Raw genomic sequence first — 23,328 nt, 5'->3', positions numbered from 1 at the left:
TTAGGAAAGGACATAAATTTTCTTTACTTTGTTGTTGTTCTATTTTTCTAACCAAGATTGGGATTTTCTGCCTCATGTGCCAAAATAACTTGTCTGGGTCCTACACAGTTTAACCTAGGGTGGGGGCATTTGCTTCTCTGACTCAGGCAGAAAAAATGTCTTTGATCATCCCAGGAAAAGGAATGCATTCAGTATAAGCATCATAGTAGAAGAGGTCTTTCTTTCCAACGAGCAGATATACAACAGTAAGAATATAATGCACATTTTAGAATGCACAGTCAGGAGCAGCAATTATGGAGCACACGGTGCTCCTATTTTTTCAGTGGGAGTTATACAGACATAAGCCATGGAGTCTTTAGAACCTCCCCTAAGGTCAGAGAACTGAACATGGATGTATTCCAGCTGTCCTTTTTGTCCTTTGCTCTTTTCTCTTTGATATAACAAGCTATTTTCCTTCAAGCTATCCAAATGCAAGTCTCCCCACAAAGGCATTTTTCTTTGTTTAAAGAATGGTAAAGTAACCATAAAACAGTATTAAAAAAAAAAAAACTCTGTCCCTTAAGATAAACTACCAGAAGGCTGTAATAAGGCCTGCCTCTTGTCAACAGATATTAGGGAACAAATGTGACAGACTTGTCTGCAGAGAGACATTACTTGTACATAGGACATACTTAAGATCTGTCAGTGATTTCCCTCTGTTGATAGGTCTGCTTATCCTTAATATACACATCCTTTTATATTCATATAAAGCCCATGCATTGTGCAAGGAGTTGATTTATTTGCTGAAGGAAGGAACATTGCCCTGAATTTTGAGCCCCTCCAGATTACAGTCTTTTGTTTACCCAGATTATAAAAGAGGAAAGTCTTAGACTTAAACCAGACTTGGATTTTTCTTCCTTTTACATAATAACTAAAGTAAACAAAGGCTAGTAAATGCAAACAAAGCTGAGATTGTTTCATCCAAAAGTTAAATGTCATATTGATACCCCTGAAATAGTTATCCGTAAAGTACACAAGTACACAGGTAACCCTGTAGATCACCCAATTGTACAGTTATAAGAATGAAATACACAGTATATTGTAACACAGATGGTAAATGCTGAAGAACAAACAAACCAAATAAACAAGCAAGGGGTCTTCCCATGAAAACACTAACCTTGAAAAAGATATATCCAAGTCTTTTTCAGAATTGGCATTTAAGATTTACAGAACTATATATATGCTACCTTGTCTCTTGAGGATAGATATCTGAATGTCACACTGGGCATTTAGGCTTCTTGGTACCCTGTCTCCCCAAAAATAAGACCTTACCTGAAAATAAGCCCTAGTATGATTTTTTAGGATGTTCGTAATATAAGCCCTACCCCACAAATAAGCCCCAGTTAGGTGAAACCCCACCCTCCACCATTGTGAAGCAACCAGAAGAAGATGACATGACTGTATTTAAATAAATGTAGATTGTTGTACATGAAAAAAAAGTAAAACATCCCCTGAAAATAAGCCCCAATGTGTTTTTTGGAGCAAAAATTAATATATGACCCTGTCTTGTTTTTGGGAAAACACGGTAGGTAGTTTGTGGATATTTTATTCACAGGTATTTTATTTAGCATACCTGCCAATGCAATTTGGTCTTCTTTTTACCCCATTTCCTGAGTTTAATAAAGCCCCCAGGCCAAAAGTTCAGCCTGTATTTTTGCGCCACACTGAAGAGCTGACAGAGTGGTAAATCATCTATGAGCTTCAAAGAATTCACTTGTTGAAATGAACCTAACATTTGGAAATCCATGTTCTAACCATATGGAGCAGACATGGGCAACTTTATGAGAATCTTAAAACAGGACACAAGTTTGTTTATGCCAATCTGTAGAGGTATGAGAAATTTGTTCACAGTCCAGAATAAAAATGTGAATGTGAAATGAATATGGGAGGAAATGTATAGGGATTAAGTATGCAAACATACAGTATAAACACTATTGCATGTTTCTATTCCCACCTGTACAATAATATCTTTGCTACATATTAATTAAAGACATTAAAACGGTCTTGTTGGATTGAACCAAAGATTCGTCTGTATTCTGGCATTCTGACCCTAGCAACAGCCAGTCATACAATATAAAAAGGCGTGGTGGAGACTGCTGCACTCTTTTGAAGATACTCAGTACCTGGAAATCAAAAGCAATTTGTTTCTGAAAGCAGGGTCATCACCGTATCTCACACTTCTTGCTTATATTTGTTCTGAAACAATTGCTATTTAACTATATTGGATACCTCCATATTTTAATATTTTAGGATGAAAGTAATCTCTGACTGTATAACATATCCAGCAAACTCAGATCTCTTGTCATGGGAAGGTTATGCAGATGAGGCTGTTCAGTACTATAATTAAAGCAAAGGCTGTGCCAAATGAGAGAGTTGTTGGTGGGGGAGGGGAGGGGAGAGGGAGCTTTAAAATCCCACATGGGACTGAGTTCAACTAGGAATATTATGTTACAAAGTTCCTGCAACTAGCAGCAAAGCATAAATTGATTTTTAAAATGTTCAGTTTGTTAAAAAAGAAGGAAAAATAGTTATATATAGAATAGTTGTGGTGAGCAGATAGCTCAGCATGGCCACATCTGTTTCAGTTCAAAGGAATCCATGTGAACCAAAGGGGATGAGTTCGTTTAAAACAACAACAACAACCACCACCCACCAAAGGACTTCCTTATTGCTAGCCATTACTTCAAGAGTAGAAAAATAAAGGAAAAGAAAGCAACCTTTATAGCAGATTTTGTTCTGCAATTTTTAAAAAGTCTCTTCCTGTACTCCAGGAACTTATTTTGTGCTTATTTGGAAGTTACAAGCAACTTCACAAACACTGATTCTGTTCTTTTTTGGTGGGTAAGAACTATCGTTCGTTTTTGGGTTGCTCATGCACCAGTCCTTTCGTTAAATATGAACATGGCCTGCTCTTTTGGATTCTTGTGTTTCATGTTTCCTCATTTGGGTTCTGTCCTGCATTTGTCCAAAAGCCCCAAAGAATCAAATAAAGCCCCCCAAAACAAGAACAAAAAACAGTCTTCCTCAGCCAAAACAACTAGAATATGGGCAGATTTCTGTCCCCTCCATTATGCAACACCTCTTCTCCTTGAGTTCACCACCAACATTCAGCAGCAGACAACAAATTTAATCCAGGAAAGGAAGGAGGAAAGGGGGGGGAATCCCTTCCCCAAAATCCAGGAAAAAAATTCTGAAAGGATGTAGAGGCACAGATCAAGACGTATAGTGCCAAGGAGCTTAGCAGCACACAGATCCCACCCACAAGGAAGGACGCAAGCAAAATACCATTCTTCACTGTATTCCAAAACCAATCCATGTTCTTCTACAACTCAGAATTCCCCTTTACTCACTCCTGGAGATTTCATTGGCTGCTGACACTATTTGATTAAACACTTCCTGGGCAATTTGACAGACAAGAAGGGAAGCAAAAGGCAAGTGAAGAAGGGAAACAATAGAAGCCAAATTATTTGTGATCTTCTCTTCCATAAAAATGAAGCATTTATATTTCAGAGGCCTTCTTTTGGAATTAAACAAACAAACAAAAAAGCACAAAAATGAAAATACCACCCTTATTCATGTTTGTCTCCCACCACAAATTCTGGTTAACCATAAAGTCTCATTTCTAGTCATGTAAAATCAGGCAGCCCTGCCAACATGAGCAGTTATTACGATTATATACAGCCTATGTGGAAGGCTGAGGCCAGGAAGTCAGCTGTCCATCAGTTCCCGTGAGAAGCAAAAGAGAGAGTTTCCCAACTGGAGATGGTGCAAATATTTTCATGCTATGTAGAGATGGGTGATTATCAAGGGTGGGGTGGGGGACAAACATTTTGCCTTGCCTTTTTGGGGAAGGGGGAGACACCTTTTAAAGTACCTGCAACTCTCTGCTCTTCTTCCTCTACCTCAGGTACCATACTAAGTCTCTCTCCCTCTTCCTGGTCTGCAGCAAACCAAGTTTGTTGCTTTGTCTAAATTAGAAACCAGTAAACTATACTATATGCGTGCCCTACAGACTAGGATTGGAAACTACGATCAAACTTTGGTTTCCAATACTGGCTTACCGAGCTTGCTGCAAACAAAGAGTGAAGGAAAGGGAAAGGACAGGAGAGACAAACACCATAAAAATTTGGGACTATCAAAATCTGATTTGCCCAGTACGGCCCCCTTGTTTGGTGTGACATTACATTCTGCTCTGTTCTGGCTTATTATGTTTTGAACCTCAGTCAGTATACACACAAAGTTGTCTGTAAATGAGGGAGGGGCAAGGGAGACACTCCCTCTCTCATTCCTAAATGTATTAATTAATGCACACAGACTGATGCATTGTGTTGCAATGGTGTCTACCATGTGCAAAAATTACACCAACATAAATTCATCTATGCAGCTTCCTGCCTGTATCACAAAAATTATATGGATACTGTTAAATATGGATCACCACAAGAGTGAGAGCTTCTAAGAAATCCAGGAGACTTGGGTAGCATGTTAAGACAGCTGAAAAGAGTATATGTAACATTTTAATAAATGATAACAAAGGAACTCTTGCCTCAGAACTAACTCTTGGATGTAATCACTATTTTACTAAACTAACAAATTCAGAGTTCTTTCCAAATACAGACGGTAAGAGAAACTGTGTGATATAACTCACTGCATGATTTGACAGGGCATTTCTGCACAGGGTACACTCTTTGTGAACGAGATATAGTGCAACTGGTTCCAGGTCAATCCAGTAATACATCTTCTCAGTTACTGCCAAAAAGGGATGCATAAAGTTGCTCTTTCACATATTTAGACCCATCCTAGTATAAAGCTGCTTATTCAAAAGGCTGTAGAATATTGTATATCGTATCATTCACACCAACAGCATCATTGTACATACATCAACTTTCATACAGACAAACTGCCTGTCTTGTGGGAATGTGTGTATGACAAGGGTATGGGTGCAACTGGAGCACAATTTTTTGTTGCAGTTATCTATACACTGTACCATCTCTACAGCTCTCATATATCCATTCAGTAAGTATAAAGTGTTCTGTTCTGATCATTTAAATGCTTTATGGGCTTCTTAGCTTCATTTGGAGAAGCTCATTAGGGCCAAGTGGGGAAACAGATGCATAAAAAAATGACGAAACTGCTCCAAACCTTATTCATGTTCCGGACAGACTGCAAACTTCCATTCCCCTGTTTATATGAACATTCATATCCTTCTTGCACTTGTGTCACTGGTTTATCTCTATTTCTTTTAAAATAAAATGTTATGTCTTCAAGGCAACTCCTGCAACAAAGACACCAAATCTGGAGACAGATGGTGGGGCGGGGGAGTGGGGGGGATGAAAAGCAGCCACACTGTCTGAAGATACATGGGGCAAAGCAATTCATTAACAATCTCTAGGAGAGGAAACAGCGATATATAAAATAAATGTGCTGAAATAGAAACTGGAGAATACTGATTTCTTGTTTTGTTTTCTAAGTGATCTTGTCAGATATGAGCAGAACACCTTTAGGAGATGAAGGAAGAATACTATAGTGATGATGTTATTAAAAGATGCTGGACAAGTTCGGACACAGCACCCACTGTGTTGTAATACAGTGGATTACAACACACAACAGGACCTTTTCAATGGTGGCACCTAATTTCTGGAACAATGCTTTAACCTCACTGCCCTTATACAACAACTCAAGGCGTTTCTTTTTCCTCTAACTTTTAATGGTATTTGATGCTTTTCTACTGCAGACTGCAGACTTAAGTCCACATAAGCATTTTATTGTTGTTGTTTGTGTGTGTTGTGCTTTCAATACGTTTCTGGTTTTTAAGTGATGTCAGACACATCACTAGGATATAACGCAAACTGAGAGGTAAAATATTTAGACCAGATCCCCAGTCTACTATGAAGCAGTTAGAGTACTAACAGTTAAAGGCTACTTAAAACTATTTTTTGAAAGAAGCTTTTAGTGGCTGCTTTGGGTTGTTTTTAAGGAGAAAGGTGGGATAATTTTAAAAATAAATAAATAAATAAATAAATAAATAAATAAATAAATAATTCTCTAAAGCTTTGCCAAATTTGCCATGTCATCAGACTATTCCTGCTGCCCACAGTTTTATGCTGTTTTATCGACTACTCTGTTTGTATTGTTGTTGTTGTTATTTCTTACTCTTTCATTTATTATTGATTTAGATTTATTTGTTCTGCACTAATCAGGTGGTATAAAAGTGAAACAAACAAACAATCTTTCAGAACCCACATTATGCTAGTTCTGAAGATTTGCACTGGGTGCCATTATGCTTCTGGCTTGGGCTCAAGGTGTTGACAATGACTTACAAAGTCTTAGATTACTTGGGACTTGGAAGGAGAGCTTCTCCAATCTGACCAGTCACTAAGATGCTGTAAGCCGCCCAGAGACCTTTGGGTAGTGTGGGCGGCATATAAATTAAATAAATAAATAAATAAATAAGATCTGGTAGAGAGGTGCTCCTCCCTGCCCCACCATTGAGAAGAGTTCATTAATTTAATGTAATTGATTTTTGATCTTTTCTTCTGTTGTCTATTTTATGATGTCATTTCAATTTGTTATGTTGGTGTTTTATGATTATTAATTGTGTTTTATTTTCTGTTGTACACTGTCCAGTGTGGCCCCAGGCCAGATGGCATGGTGTAGAAGTATAAAAAAATAGACAAAATAAATAAAAATAATGGGGAGACATGGGGGAGGGCTTTCTCTGCTACAGCCCTAGAACTGTGGAATGCTCTCCATTTGGAAACTCACTTGGCTATGATGTTGGCATCAATTCAGCAGCAAGTCAAAACATATTTATTTATTAGGGCCTTTGAGATTGAGGACTGTAGCCTGTACAGGCTTTAATGCAATGGATGTAATTGTTCCATTTGTAATTGCTTAAAACATTTTATGTTTTAATCATTTTATACAGCTCTGTAAGCCACCCTGATATAGGGCAGGCTATAAATATGAGAGAGAGAGAGAGAGAGAGAGAGAGAGAGAGAGAGAGAGAGAGGCAGGCAAGAAAATAATACTGGAGGTGCAAAGGTGTTCAGAGTCCAGATATTCGGTGTGCTGCCAAAGCCACAAAGCCAAATGATAACATCAAGGTCCAGCAAAAGATTTCTAAAGGAAGTGGGAAAGAGTTGCTGTAAAGTAAGAGAATAATATGAATTGCAATGCCTGCTGTTGGAATAACACAGAAAAATGACAGATTTAGCCATGTAGAATTGAAGAGACACCGACACATTGGGGAGCACAAGGGAATTAAAGACTGAAAAAGCAAAGCACATATTTATCATCACTGTAATATATGACTAAAATTAGATGCAGAGATGTATAAAGAATGCCTAGAATAAGAAAAGATCTGGATTAAACAACACTCAGGCAAACACACAAACTCTATAGTAAAAAAAGAGACCAAATTCTCAACCAAGGGCATGGTTATATTATGAAAATAATTTGAGAGATGGAGCAGGGTTTTTGAAATCAGTTTAAAGTTATGTGGCAGTCACATGGTATTTGGGTGAGCATGTGCGCCTTCTTGGGGAAACTTTCAATCTATTTTTAAGTTACTGTATGTTGTATAATGGTTGATGGGGCTACATGGATGGCTAAAACCACTGCAACTGAGGCTTTGTCCTGAACCTATGCGCCCTCATACTGGACACTCGCTGCTGCTGCTGTGGTGTTATTGTTAATATTTGTTTACCTCTTTAAAACTGACATATTGCCTGCAGCCCATGGAAACCAGTAAAAATTTAAAAGTGATAGCAACCCTCTGTCCTTAAAAACCTCTGAGGGAGAATGACCAAGGGAGCAAAGGAGAGAGGGTGGGAGTCAGGCAGCCAGCACTGGCAAGAAGGAAGGCAAGAAAAATTGATGAGGCATTGACAACAAACCCCTGAAGCTTCTAGTTTTGCAAAGGAGGGAGCACTTTTTTCTTTGTGCTGACTGGCATTTTTTACAAAGTCTTTCAAACTAACATATCGCTATATAAGTATAACAGATCGAAAAAAATTAAAACAGATTGACTGAAGCGGGACACAGGAACACAGACGTGTTCTCACACACATACAGAAAGAAGCCCCATGGAGAAGAAGAGAGAACTTGCAGCAAAGGCTGGCAAGAGGGAAGACACATCAGTTAATCCCACACCACCCCAATTTACAGTGATAAGGGCTTTCTCATATGCCGAAACAATTCAAACTAAGTCAATTTCACAAGCAAGTTAAAATAAACGACCCTCTTGCTGCTCAGTAAAATACTTCAGTTTCCAACCAAAAAACATGCTTCCTGGGAGAAAAAAACCTGAGCTTATATATACCTGAGCATCATATAGTAATATTTTTTAAAATTGTTTTACAACATGCTAAGCTTCATTCATATGCAGTCCCCCCCAGGTGTAACCACACTCTTAAGCCTTTCAGTCCAGCTGTTTAGGTGTAGGCTTTCATCTGTCTTGATCTTTCCTTTCCTTCACATACTCAAGGCATATTTGCACCACAGACACAAATATATTCCCTCTCCTGCCTACCAGGAATGCTAGGAGTTATAGTATAATTACCGGGAAAAAGAAGAACAGACAGGGAACTCCTCAGCATTGTAGAAAACTAGAGTTTCAAGGATTGTTTGGGCATTGCTCTTGCAGTTTTATACTAAAGGAACTCTGCTCAATTAATTATGTAAATTTTAATAGATGGAGCAATTCATAATTTTAATTGATAGTCATGGATCTAGATTGTTTTTGTAGATTGTTTTCATTTTTGTTTTAAATGTTTTGGTTTTTAGTTTGTTTGTTTACTCAATTTGTTTTAATTGATTTGCTTTAATTGATGTTGGAAGCTGCCTGGAGACTCTTGCAGAATGCAGGTGGCATACAAGTTGAATGGATAAATGAATAAAATAAATAATGAATTAAATTCTGTTTCCACACAGTTGAATATCAATAAAACCAATGGTCCTCAAGCAGGGGGAAGGCATAGTCTTTAGAAAGTTAGCTCACCACCCATAAAGCTAGTAATTATCAAATCAGATTTCCTCATAGAGCCCTAATCAGCAATTATGTTTCTTGGAAGCCACTCTGAGAATGGAGCAGAGGATTGAGATGGTTTAAGACTGACTCCTCCAGTAGCATACTGAGGTTTGTTGCCACAATTGTCACCTCAGAATGTGGGCAAGTTATGATTTTGAACTGTAACTCTCAAAATTCTGAAGCCCAACAGTTGTACTCATAAAAATCCATCTTCCTAAACTATATGCTATTCTCTGCACATACTAGATTTTCTGTCTTGGTAGCCACCAGTTGCTAATTCTTACCCTTTAGACTGCATGCAATTTGAATCCAATGGAAAAGACAAAGACATCTTTTATTGCCTGACTGCCAGAGTCTATACATCTAAGCATCTGTGCGGTCTTGGGCAAGTAGCACAATCTTAGGGTACCTCCAGAACAAGGGAATGGTAAACCACTTCTGAGTTTTCTCTACTCAGAAAACCCTGAAAAGGGTCACTATCAGTCAGAATTGGCTTGATGGCATATGAATATTTATTTGATAGGGAGTATCTGTGATCATATGGCAAAAAGTGCTTTTTATCAATCACGTTTATTGACAACCTCTTATCAGATTTCAAAGCATGAAAGGGCAGGAGTGTTATTTTTAATCCCAATGGTACACATTCCTGAAATATTAAAATGTTAGCAGAATAATTATTTCCCATTGCCAATTAGCATATGCTTTGAGTATGTAAGATGGTCAGGGATGTTGTTATGCTCTAGCATTTTTTTTAAATGGAAACATGGTCTCTCCACCACAAAGAACTATCTGTTGGTTATCTAACATTTTTCCACATTCCAGGAACGGTGGGAAGCAGATGCTTACTATTGCTAAAGTCACTGCAATATAGCGCCTACAGCTTCCTGTAACTCTGTCAAAAAGGATGCTCTAGGAGGCACATCAGGAAGCAGGGGAGGCAACAGTGGAATGCTCCCCCCAGGAAATGTGGGCTGCTGCCTCCCACAGTACCTGAAGAGGGAATTTAAATTGTCAGAGGATAAATAGGAAGTGGCCTGTGCTGTACTGACCCTAAATTGCCAGTGAAAAGGAATATAATAGAAGACCTATTATCACTTCACATAGATAAGATAAGTGATATAAAGTAACATAACATGCAACATAATGGCAATGAAATAAGCTACTGTCACAATTGGATTAATGCTTACAATTGGGATGATGTTAACAATAATGAGGCATCATTTGAGGCCCCTAACTGAGTAATGTAGCAAATTCCTTTCAAAATGTAACCTTCTCAACTCTGGCATAAGCTGTTGCCCTTTTAAAAAAGAAACTAGATCTTGCCTGCCACGTTGATCCACATTTTTCTAACTTGTAGTACTAACCACGAAACACACTCTATGCAAAGTTGTCCCTATATACGGCAAACATAGGACTGTCAATCAGAGCAGAGTGCCAAAGCCCATGATTCTTCACTGGTTTCAACTTGATTTCTGGGCACTGGCACTTTGTTTACCTTCAAAGCCTTTTATAAGCCTTTAGAACTGATTGGTAAAAAAAAACACCTTGCTCCCAATCAATCTACAGTTGTTTGCATTCTACAGGACAGCTCTGTTCCATGCAGCCACACTACTGTATGTGCCTGAGGAGGGCCTTTTCAAGAAACAAGGGTGTTTATTGCTGCTGCCCTGAAGCTGTGCAAGAATGATCTTCTCATTTAGCCCCGGGAGAGTCGTTCACTTCTGGTAGCCTTCTGCAGAGAAGGTAAAAACCATTTGTTCTAAAATGTTTTGGGTAGTGAATTCTTGCTCCTACTGATATAGCTAGAGCTATTAATGTTATGAATCTTGCTCCTTTTTTGGAGGGTGGGAGGTTTGTTAGAGACATATCCTGCTTTTAAAATAATATATATTTTTTATTCTTCATAATGTTTATTATTCTGTAGTTTTAAAAAAATCATTGCTATACACAATGATCTGCCTTTTTAAAGTGGTGAGGTATAAATATTTCAAATAAATATTATTTACTTAAAACATTTGTATCCCACCATTCAGAAGCTAATCAAGGTCATCCCTGGTCAGCACTTGTGTGGGTGACACCAGGGAATACTATGCATCTCTAGGCATGGCTAAGAAAGAATCTTGCCTGAAAACCTATAGAGCTACCGGCAGTCAGAGTTACTGGCTAGAGGAAAGCCATAATCTGACTCAGTATAAGACAGCTTCCTATGTTCCTATACTCATGTTATCTCTTTGCTGTTGCACCATCCTTCTGAATGCTTCTTGTCTATCAATTTTGCATTTTATCAGAATGGACAAATATGCAATTCAATCCAATCTTTTAGCTGTTCTTTCTTTCTTTCTTTCTTTCTTTCTTTCTTTCTTTCTTTCTTTCTTTCTTTCTTTCTTTCTCTCCCTCTCTCTCTCTCTCTCTCACACACACACACACACTCACACACACACACACACACACACACACACACACACACACACACACACACACACACACACACACACACCATTTTCTCTCTCTCTTTTTCTTTCTTTTGTCTTTGGCTTACAGCACCCACTGAATGAAGTGCTTTTCACTCAGCTTTTATGGTGAAATGCATTTAAGCTCAGCCCGGCAAGGTGCCAAATATAGTTTCTGATAATGGGAGCAAATGTAAAATAATGTTGCAAATCTTTTTCTGTGCTAACATCAGCACAAAACCTCTGAAAACTCGGTAAATGTTCCACTTGCCTACTAATAATTCATCTTTCTTTCACATCCTGCACTTACCAGTAGCCATTTGGCTTTATCTTATTAAATCCTCTAGTTTAGAGTTTATTTCTATGCTTCCTGTCAGTGAAATCATTATTAGGTGAAGGGTTAGGATTTTCTTTGTTTCCTTTTAATATGTTTTATATGGTTTAAATATTTTAGCTGTATGTTTTATAATATTTTGTTAACTAGGCAGAGCAGTGGCATGCTCACTAAACGGGAGGGGTATAAATCTCAATCAATCAATCAATCAATCAATCAATCAATCAATCAATCAATCAATCAATCAATCAATCAATCAATCAATCAAAGCTTTCCAGAAGCAAAATACAAATTCCACATAATAGAATTACATGTTAAATGTTATTTATCTTATGATAATTAGGAAGTTTCATGTTTTAAAACTTTCATTTTCTTTTATGTTATAACAAACAAAATAAACAATACATAACCAAAGTATCATATACTGTAATTACATTTAAAAAAGAGAAATAAGGTGGGAGGAGAAGAAAAAATAGAAAAAATAAAGAACTGCACACACTTATATAACCTTGTGCTCTTCTCACCACTCGGGACTATTTACCTATTCACATATCAGTTTATATTATTATTTTCTTGCTTATTTTTTAATATTGTGCTGTTGCCCCACTTCTCTCCAAATTTTCACCTGGAGTAAAACATGCCATTTCTCAAATACATGTAGCAAAAATCATTTCCATATGTCTTTAAAGTCACTAGTTCTAGATACTCATTTTCTTATTTTAAAGTCACGTTAATAATTGATAGCCACATTCCACATTTCTTTATAACATTGTTCTATGTAAAATTGACTATTGTATTTCCAATCTTTGCAATAATTAACCTTGCCACAGTAATCATAATAACAATTAATTATTTTTCTTCTCAATTTAATTGATTGTTACTGATATATTCAACAGGACTTTTGTTAAAGACATTTGTCGATTCTTACCCAGTATATCATTTATCTCTTTAACAATTCGTGAACACTCCTTTTTTCTCTTTTCACAAGACCATCATGTATGTATGTCCCATTTTCTTTCTTTTTTACATCCCCAGACTAAAGACAATACTGCTTCACTTAATAAATTTATTTTATTAAGTACAATATCCATGCACCTTTTTAACAATTTTCTTCAACCCTTCCTGACATATATTTTGTTATCCTTCTGTTCCACATTCTATTCCAATCTTTCCCCTTGATTTCTTTAATTAAATCTTTTTGCCATGCTACCTTTAAAGCTGTTGTTTTTAAAGTTTCTATACTTGAAAAATTCTACATTGAAATGGTGGGTTGACACTCACTGCTGAGCAATAGGGTGCCCTTTGATGCTGGGTTCCAAAGCAAAGTTTATTCTGCTGACTAAGAGTGGGATTGGATGGTGGGCAAGCTGAATGTCTACACTGGAAAAGGTTGCTTTGCTGGGTTTGATCTCTATTGAAGCAATCCTTCTGTCTCTTGGGGAATTGCTTCAGCCTTGCCCCAGAAGTAGTAGTTCAATAAGGTCCAAAAATAGTCTGGACCAATATAGTTCAGATTAGGGCCAGGTTGCAGCACAACGGAGCATATGCTATGTGATCGCCAAAAAACAGATTGCTCCAGACTGGTCCACGAATGGTTCCAAGTATCATCAATTTCATCATATCACATTCTAAGCCTGCTTCCTGACCATTCGTTTGTTAGAATGATTGTTGGTTAATAACATAGTCTGCTAATGGAAGGGAATAGCAAGGAGACAGTTGGGAACCTCCCTTTAGGCAAAATCCTGTTGTGTAATTTTGCACCAGTATAAAATGGATTCGGCACTGGAAACATTTAATTTATAGTAATTAAAAGCCTGTCATCCTCCCATTTTAAGGTCTAAAGCTCTGGGTAAGCACTTGGGAACCTCAGAATTGGACTCTAAAAGTAAACAAACAAAAAAACCACCACTGGAACATCAGTGGCAGTTCTGATCCTACCCATAGGAATCTAGTGGGTCTTTTTGTTTTGTTTTTTTAACTGTTAAAGGCTTCCAGCTGCAGGGCAAAGGGGAGCCACATGGTGCCTCAGAACCTAAAACATGTCAATAGGAATCTTTTAATAAGTGTAAACTAAATTAAAACCCCAATTGGGCTTACAATGGCATGAAGCTATGCCAACAGGATTTTGCCCAATGTGCTTGAATGAGATGCTTATCAAAGCCTGGGGTGGACGACACTTTTTCAGTTAAGGGGATGGGCAGGTGCCTATGTCAGCATGCCTCTGTGTTTGTGCTGAAACAAAACAAGAAACAGCAAGTTAAAATAGAGATAAGAGAGTGGCTGGAAGATTCTTTGAGGAACAGATCCTCTTGGGCAAGCAAGATGAATAGTGGATTGAAGCTCATCTTTATTTCCAAATATGCATCTGTTCCTTTTTGGTAAATACAGTAAATATTGCAACACTAAGAACTTTACAGCAGCCAAATGGTTTGGAAAGTTGGTTAGGTAATGATGCACCACGAGGAATCCTACATGATTCCAACAGCTCAGTGAAATTGTCTGAGAAGTACTCCTCCATGTTTTACCAGTATCAGAAATGTACTTGTGGATATGCTAGACAGACAGTGGGATTGCCCTCCTTCAGGAGGATAATTTTATTTCCCGACTGCTAGCATTTCAAGATCTAGTTAACACCTTATTTTGTGTTGCTTTTGGCTTATGGAAAAAACAGTGTTCTTCTTCCTCATTATACATTCTGGGACATGATATTGTACACTTATTTTTCTGCTGCTTTTAGTTCCTTATTCTACCCTGTTTCCCCGAAAACAAGACCTAAACTGAAAATAAGCCCTAGTATGATTTTTCAGGATGCTCGTAATTTAAGCCCTACCCCAAAAATAAGCCCTAGTCAAGTGAAACCCCACCCTCCACCATTGTGCAGCATTGTGCAGCAACCAGAAGATGACATAACTGTAAAATAAAACATCCCATGAAAATAAGCCCTAATGTGTTTTTTGGAGCAAAAATTAATATAAGACCCTGTCTTATTTTTGGGGAAAACATGGTATTAAAATTGTTATATTATTATTTATTTCTTGGCTATTATTGTGAACTCCCTTTTAAAGTGTCCCACTCATTAGAGCAAAACTTTAGGGTACAGACAGTAAAATAAATAAAATAAGACATGTAATGGCTAAATAAATCATGAAGAGTAACTCAACTCAATTGCTCTTTCACCCAAAAGAAGTCAAGGGTGCTGCAGACTCCAAAAATGATCACAGATTTGAAGGAATAAAAACGCAGCTAAGGAACACATAGGACAAAGCTATTACAGTATCACAATAAATAGTTAAATAATTGCAGAGAAACTTGGTCTCTTCCCTTTCATTTTTATTGGATTATTTTTCCAGTTCATTTCATGCTGTTCTCAGTACAGTAATTCATGGAATTGCACAATGCATCTTGAGGAAGCACGATAATCCAGTAGCTATAAAGCCATAGCCAAAATTATGCTTGTTGCAAGCAAAAAAGCTTCCTGGTTCTTTCATAAGAAGCAGAATCTCAAACAGAGCTTCTCCCAGACTAAAGTAGTGGAGACACAGTACATACCGTTAGCACCAGATAACCTGAAGAGCCCACAGATGGAATGCATGGATGGAAAGGATAAGAATGCTTATTTATCTTGCAGGACACACAGGATCAGAGGCTATGCAGCAGAACTGTATATACTTATAGGAGAGCAGGTCTAATCCCTTGTCTGTAAACACAGGAGTGCTGAGCCTTCTATCATGTGAAGAAGATACTTCAAAACAGTTAGGAAGCCATGTTTCCAGACAATTCACTAGAAGTATTTTGCATCAGTTGATTAATCTGCATTTCAGAAGATTACATTTTGGAAATCCAGCCCACCCTAGACATATCCTACATGAAAAACAACTATCAGACAGTATTATTGTGAGTATAAGAACCTAGGACATATTACAACCTCATTCAGCGAGACATTTTTTAGTTTACTGTTGGGTGAAATGAACATTGAGCCAATAAGGCTGACAACCTGAGACAAATGTTTCCTCTGCTAAACAAATAAAGGGACAAAGAATGTCAGAACTCTGCATATATCTATAGGGATTCTATGAATGTCTACAAAAGCATGCACATAACACTAGGAGAGACTTCTTCCCCCAAACATGTCCACCTTTCTCAGCAGTAACATCTGCAAGAGCTGAATTCTGCTCCTGAGAGGGACACTGAAAACCTTGTTACAATGCATCACCATAAAAAAGGAGACTTGCTACTACCTCTGCTAACTGTATTATCATCTTTCTCTTCCTACTGGTTACAAACAGTCTTGAAAAGGGCAAATTTCAGAACTTCTTTCTTTTTCATTGCCATAACTGGTAAATCTGGAAACTGAAAATTATGCTGTTTACTCCTGTGCCTGATGTGGCATCTGCTCTCTTATGACATTATTTATTTATTTATTTATTTATTTATTTATGTATTTATTTATTTATTTATTTATTTATTTATTTATTTATTGTTAAGTATGTAGTGTTCTTGGGGCACAAAGTTTGCTGGTTTCATAACTATGGCTTATAAGTAACAATGTATGGGGATTGCCATAGGGAGGAAGAACATGAGGAGTCCTATTTAGGCATTGTGCTATACAGAAAAATGAATGTGTAAAAGTGCAAAAGCAAGGAGGAGTCTCCACAGCAGTCTCAGCAGTTTCTGTAGGTTCCCTGCACAATTTAAAACCTTGTCTTTTCAGGGTCCTAAACTGCACAGAAGAAGCTCTGCTCAGATGTTCAAAAAGCAAATGGAGAGCATACAGAATGAAAAGGGTGTACTAAACCTGCCCACCTCTGCTCTCACTTTTAACATGTGAAAGCAACAGTCTGAAAGGGGGAGGCTGATGTATATGCTCATATGCTCATGACAACATGCTCTCCACATGAGTTGGAACATGAACAACCTGGAGACTCCATGGATACAAAGAACACTGAATGCAGGTTTTCGGTGTCTGTCATATAGAGACAAAGAAAACTATTACAATAACCAGTGCAGAGAAAAAGAGGAGAACAATAACAACAACAAAGGGGATGACAAGAGATCTCTTCTAGAAGATCCAAGAAATCAAAGCCTAGATTAGGAATGCTGAATAATCAACAGAGAGGCACACTATCTGACTAGGGGAAAATAAAAAGGAGGTGGAAGCAGTATACTGAAGACCTGTATAGAAGGGATTAAAAGATGACAGACTCCTTTGAAGAGAAATTCTATGATTAAGAACCTGCAATTCTAGAAAGTGAAAAGAAAGCTGCTGCGAATGCACATGGAATAAATAAATTACCAGAGGTAGATAGAAATATTTCAGGACATGGAGACTGTCAAAATTGTAAGAAGAATATGCCAACAAATCTGGAAAACAAAGCAATGGTCCACAGACTAGAAACATTAACTATATATTCCAATTGCCAAGAAAGGAGATAGCAGGGAGTACAGTAACTATAGGGCCATTGCTTTAATTTCTCATACAAGTAAAGTGATGCTCAAAGTGTTGCAACAAAGAGTTTTACCTTATATGGAGTGAGAAATGCCTGATGTTCAAGATGGGTTCCAAAAAGGAAGAGGCACTTGATTGTACTGTAAATATCCATTGGTTACTGGAGCACATAAAAGAATTTCAGAACATCAGCCCATGCTTTATAGACTACAGCAAAGCCTTTGATTGTGTAGATCATAAAAAGCTGTTCTAACAGAAATACTTGTGCCTCGGCACTTGATTGTCCTAATGCATAAACAGTAACTTGGACAAGAAGCTACCTTTAGGACAGAATGTATATAAGAGAGAGAATAGCTTCCTATAGTCAAAGGTGTTGGACTTATCCCCTTATTTGTTCAATATGTATGCAGAACATATGACACAGAAAGCTGGACTAGATTCACATGAAGGAGGGGGTGAAAATTAGTGGAAGGAACATCAATAATTTAAGATATGCAGATGATATAATCTTACTGGCAGAAAGCTGCAATGACTTGATATGACTTTTAGTGAAAGTGAAAGAAAAAAGGGGCAAAATAAATAATCACTACAGCTGACTATGAAGATATTGAAATTGTTGAAGATTTTGCTTACCTTGGTTCAATCATCAATCCAAATGGAGATTTCAGGGAAGAAATCAAGAGGAGTCTAAGACTTAAAAGAGTAGTAATGAAGGAATTAGAAACAATCTTCAAGTGTAAGGATGTGTCATTGGAAACTAAGACCAAGATCATCTACACTCTTTTATTTCTGATCACCATGTATATGTGTGAAAGCTGGACAGTGAAGAAAGCTGACAGGAGAAAAACTGATTCATTTGAATTATGATGTTGGGGGAGAGATTTGCAGATACTCTGAAAGATGAACAAATGGGTCCTAAAGCAAATCAAGCCAGAACTATATAGTACATATGGAGGCAAAAATGATGAAACTGAGGCTGTTCTACTTTGGATACATAATGAGAAGGCAAGATTATCCAGAATGACAATAATACTGGGAAAGGTTGAAGGCAGCAGGAGAAGAAGACTAAATACAAGATGATCTGACTTCCTATCGTTTGCAGTGTTAACTATACCTACACTGTTCTTAGGTTGCAAGTCATTCCTGGTCATTGCTAGCGCTCATATCAGACTCTTAAACCTTGTCTTGTCTCATTCCTGTCTAAAGAAGATCAACAGATTGTATCACTGATATATCTTTATATTATAAAAACATGCCTTCTTCAATCAACCCATCTTATAAGTATCCATGGCTGAAAACTCTAAAGTGATCAACCATATCAAGATGTCATTAACTTATTAATTTGACTTCTGTTCCACCAAGACCATGGAAACACCAGACATCACATTATATTGTACAACTGAATACAGCACATTTAGTTTTGGATCACCTTGCCATGAATAGATGTGCCATTCCTGCAATTAATTTCTTCAAGATGACCTAATCTGAGGTTAAGGACCTCTTTTTTATGCATACTAAACTTTTATCTTTTATGAATGATTATCTGTTTCTAACTCTATGGTTATTTTATTGCCTTGCCATTAGTGGGGTTTTCAATTAAAAGAAACTTTTTTTTGTATTTTACGCTCAGCCTATTGGCTAAAACTGTTAATAAAGTAAGATTGTATTTCATTACTATAGCAAGCAAATGCTCTCAGAAACTCTGGCTTTCTTGCAGTTCAGAGCTGAGGACTAAAGGTTTTCCAAACAGTGTAGTGTGTACAAGAGTCATGTGCTGAGCATCCTTCTTTCCCAGGTTTGCAAGTTGTACTAGAGACTAGGAGCTAAGCATTTATCTATTAATACACAGTGAGAGACAAGTGTCTAAGGCTCAACTTTGTGAGCTGCCACATGGATGACAAAGATGCTTGGACTATGCTATGTACACTTGTGGTGTTTAAAACCTATATATGTCGACAAATAACTGACATGGCAACATCCTTCAAAGAGCCCATCCATATATCCTGCTTGCTCCTGTTTAAGAGGTAGCTCATGTGGCTTCTTCGTCTTCGTCTTCGTCTCCTCCTCCTCCTCCTCCTCCTCCTCCTCCTCCTCCTCCTCCTCAACCTCATCATCATCGTCATCGTCGTAGCTTGGGTCCTTCCAGATCTGGTAACTGTTCCGCTGTCCCAAGCAAACCCAGTTCCTAAGGGGGCATGTATAACCAGAAATTCCATGACATCCACTGTCATGCATCTGTGGGAGAGTTCTCCTCAACATGGAGCAGGGCTGCCTCTTACTGACTTGCTAAAACTGGGGAAAATTGGGGTTTTCTCATCATGATTGCCTCTCACCATCTGCTTAATGTCTGACAGGGTCAACATAACACACTGTTTTACCCTGCAAGGGGGGGGGGAAACACACCAAATTATGGCTCTATGCTCTCCTTCTATGTTTCTGGCACCTTTCCTTCCATTTCCTCCCCTTCAAACTTTGGAAGGGATTCTTCCCTCCCTCATTGTCCATAAAAGGGTAGGGTGGTGCATAGGCCTTCAAAGGTGAGGAACCAGAGTGGAGAATGGGGAGGGCATGAGGAGGAAGGAAGGGAGAGTTGGAGGTGGAAGCGAGGGGATGTTGTACAGTGTCAAAACTCAACTTGGATTACATCAGGTAATTACAGCAGGTATGGAAGCTTGATGTCAGTCATTCTGGATCCATGGTGGAACTCACATGCATCAGAGCCACACAGTTTGTGTGGATGAGATGTAATAAAGAACAAGTTTGGAACGGAAAGTTTCTTCTCCACATTTATTTTGAACCTCATCTCATTTCCCTGGTAATGTTTCTACAGTATCTAAATGCTTGGACAGGGGATAAAAACATTTATTTGATACTCCTTTGGTGCAGCAAAACTATGCTGAATGAATAAAAATGTTATATGAAACATACAAGCAAAAGCAAGGTGACAACATTATTTTAGAAAAGCAGTTTGCTTCTCATTAATCAATAACTCATTACGGGCCTTACAATGAAATGTCAGAGAATCTTTTGCTTTCTTTAGGCCAAAGGGAAGATGCTGTGCCAGTAGCTATATTAAGCAATAAAATAATTTTCACTAACGAATGACAGCAAAACTAAATGTGATGCTAAATACATCACTAGAAACCCTGCCAAGTTTATTTTCAATTTAATGGCAGGTATTGGGGGTGATTTCCTTCGGCACTCCCATGAGCAAGGAGGATGTTTCATTTCCCTCTCCCCAGCTGGAAAAACTGCCCCAGACAGCTATCAGCCTTAAAAAAAAAAAGGAAGCCCCTCTCAAATGGCAACTACTGGGAGTTTTTTAAATGGGATCAGAGCAGTGAAAATAGATCTCTCTCTTCCCCCCCCCTCTCTCACACACAAAGAGAGAGAGAGAGAGAGAGAGAGAGAGAGAGAGAGAGAGAGAGAGAGAGAGAGAGGCCCTGCTGAAAATCAGCACCCGACCTGCTATTAAATTAATGAGAGGTATTGAAAGGGACATAATATGTAGTTTGACTCTAATATTATCAGTATTCATTTCCTAACAGCCAGTTCCCAAATCTCATTACAGTTAACACAGGGTTGTAACATTAGAAAGCAAGTGTGCTATTTATATACCACACTATAGCACTTAAAGAACCCTCTGGGTGGTTTACAAATTAATTAAGCAAGATACACATTACCTTGCAGTATTCTGGGTACTCAATACCAACCCCAGAAGGATGGAAGGCTGAGTCGACCTTGAGCCGGCTACCTGAGCCCATTGGGATCAAACTCAGGTCATGAGTAGTCTTGGCTGCAGTATAGAAGTTTAACCATTGTACCACAAAGCTCTTCTAAGGTAAGATGCTAACATCCAGACAGGTATGTAGCAGGAATGGTGGTTCTTTAGATAGTCAGGCCCTAAACTTTAGGACTTGAATAGGGTCCAGTAAGCAAATAGGAACCACTGCAGGTATTTCAGTATGAGGGTTACATGGTCACAGTACTGTACTGTGCACGAGTCCACAGCCTACCTGCTACCTGTTGCACCACCTGAAGATCCTGCATAACTGTCATGGTAGCACCACACAGAGCACTTTCCAGTAGTCAGAATGTGATGTAAATACAACACAGATGACCATTGCTAAGTCAGACCAACTCAGTAAAAGTTATAGCTGGTACACCAGAGTTTATACAAATGTGTTCCTCATTACTGCTGCCCCCTGGGAATCCAGGAACAGCACAGAATCAAGGAGCAGATGGTAAACTTGACCTGACAGGGGAAGCACAACCCCTTCTAGAACAGGTTGGTTCTCATATCTGACTTGCTACTGACCAGCAACACTTCCCTATTGTCAGGTTTTAGTCCCTGCTTGTTCACCTTCATTCAGCCTGTTATCAAGTTCAGGCAATGTTCAAGGATCCTGACTGCTTCCTTGATATGAGGGGAGAAGGAGCAATAGAGCTGGCTGCCATCAGAACATTGGTAGCACCTCACTCCAAAGCTCTGAATGACCTCTCCCAGTGGCTCCATACAGTTGTTAAATAATATAGGGCATACCATGGAGCCCCGAGAGACACTGCAAACCAAAGTTCCTTGTTTCAAACAGTTCTCTCCCCCCCCAAATCACCTTTTGCATATGGTTTGACAGAAAAGATCAGAAGAACCATCGTAATGCAGCACCCTAATATCCAGACTAGCCCAGTGATCCAACAAATCATGGTCAAAGGTAAAGGTCCAGAAAAACTAATAAGGTTGTGCTCCCCTTATTCAGTCCCCAAAATAGATCATCTACCTAGGCAACCAAAGCAGTGTGGCGATTACAGGAGGGTCAAATGTTTCCCACCACTGCTCTAACATGATTGAAGTGTATATATGAAGATCATCTTGCTGGCATTATCAGCAGAGGAGCGCATAATTGCTCTACAAGCTAAAACATAGTCCACTTTAAAAAAAATCTTTTTTTTCCCTAAAATTACTGCACAGAAAATATTGACTATAATTTATTTATTTATTTATTTGATTTATATCCCGCCCATCTGGTCTGGTCAACCACTCTGGGTGGCTTCCAATTAAAAAAACAACAACAATAAACCATAAAAAAGTTTCATACAAACTGTGACACACGCAGTAGCAAAACAAAAAATAAATGAAAGGAGAAAGAAGAAATTAAGTATTGACAGGATTAGGGCCTTATACATAAGAAACCGTTTAGGGCCTTATATGTAAGCATTAACATTTTGAAGTCAATGCGGAAACGGATGGGCAGCCAGTGCAGCATGGCCGGAGTAGGAGAAATATGTTGGTATTTTCTCACTCCAGTAAGGAGTCTGGCCGCTGCATTCTGCACCACCTGAAGTTTCCGCATCAGTTTCAAAGGAAGCCCCATGTAGAGTGCGTTACAGTGATCTAGTCTAGAGATTACGAGTGCATGTACTAAGGTGGTGAGCGTCCCCATGTCGAGGTAAGGTCGCAGCCGGGCCATCCGCCAAAGATGGAAAAAGGCGGTACGGACTACCGACGCCACCTGCGTTTCCATGGTGAGCGTCGGATCCAGGTGTACCCCCAGGCTGCGGACCCCACTCTTCGCAGCCAGGGCCGCCCCCCCAAACATGAGGGAGCCACCGAAGCCACCGTCCACAGGGCCGCCCACCCTCAGAACTTCCGTCTTGTCCGGGTTCAGCCTCAGCCTGTTTTCCCACATCCATTGCAGTACGGTCTCCAGGCAGCGCTGGAGGGACAGGACGGCATCACCTGCAGTTGGTGAAACGATGACACGATGCTCCACACCCCCTGATGACCCCACCCAGCGGCCTCATATAGATATTAAACAGCATTGGGGAGATAGTCGACCCCAGTGGAACCCCACAATTGAGGCTCCATGGGGCCGAAATACTCTCCCCAAGCTTCACTCTCTGAGGGCGGTCCCTCAAGAAGGAACAGAACCAGGCAAGAGCTAGGCCACCGATGCCCAACTCGGAGAGCCTTCCCAGGAGGATACCGTGGTCGACGGTATTGAAGGCCGCCGAGATGTCGAGGAGGACCAAC

The 23,328-nt window shown here is 38.9% G+C and overlaps 1 protein-coding gene across 3 annotated transcripts in view; it reads right to left on the bottom strand.

The window, feature by feature from the left end:
* ANO1 (anoctamin 1) overlaps nt 1–23,328 on the bottom strand; it is a 157,099-nt gene that overhangs the window by 116,485 nt on the left and 17,286 nt on the right. The window lies entirely within an intron of this gene.

Source organism: Pogona vitticeps, chromosome 1 (assembly GCF_051106095.1).
Source record: "Pogona vitticeps strain Pit_001003342236 chromosome 1, PviZW2.1, whole genome shotgun sequence".
Classification (NCBI taxonomy): domain Eukaryota; kingdom Metazoa; phylum Chordata; class Lepidosauria; order Squamata; family Agamidae; genus Pogona; species Pogona vitticeps.
The sequence above is the reverse complement of the archived record's forward strand: the minus strand, read 5'-3'. Positions and strand labels throughout refer to the sequence as shown.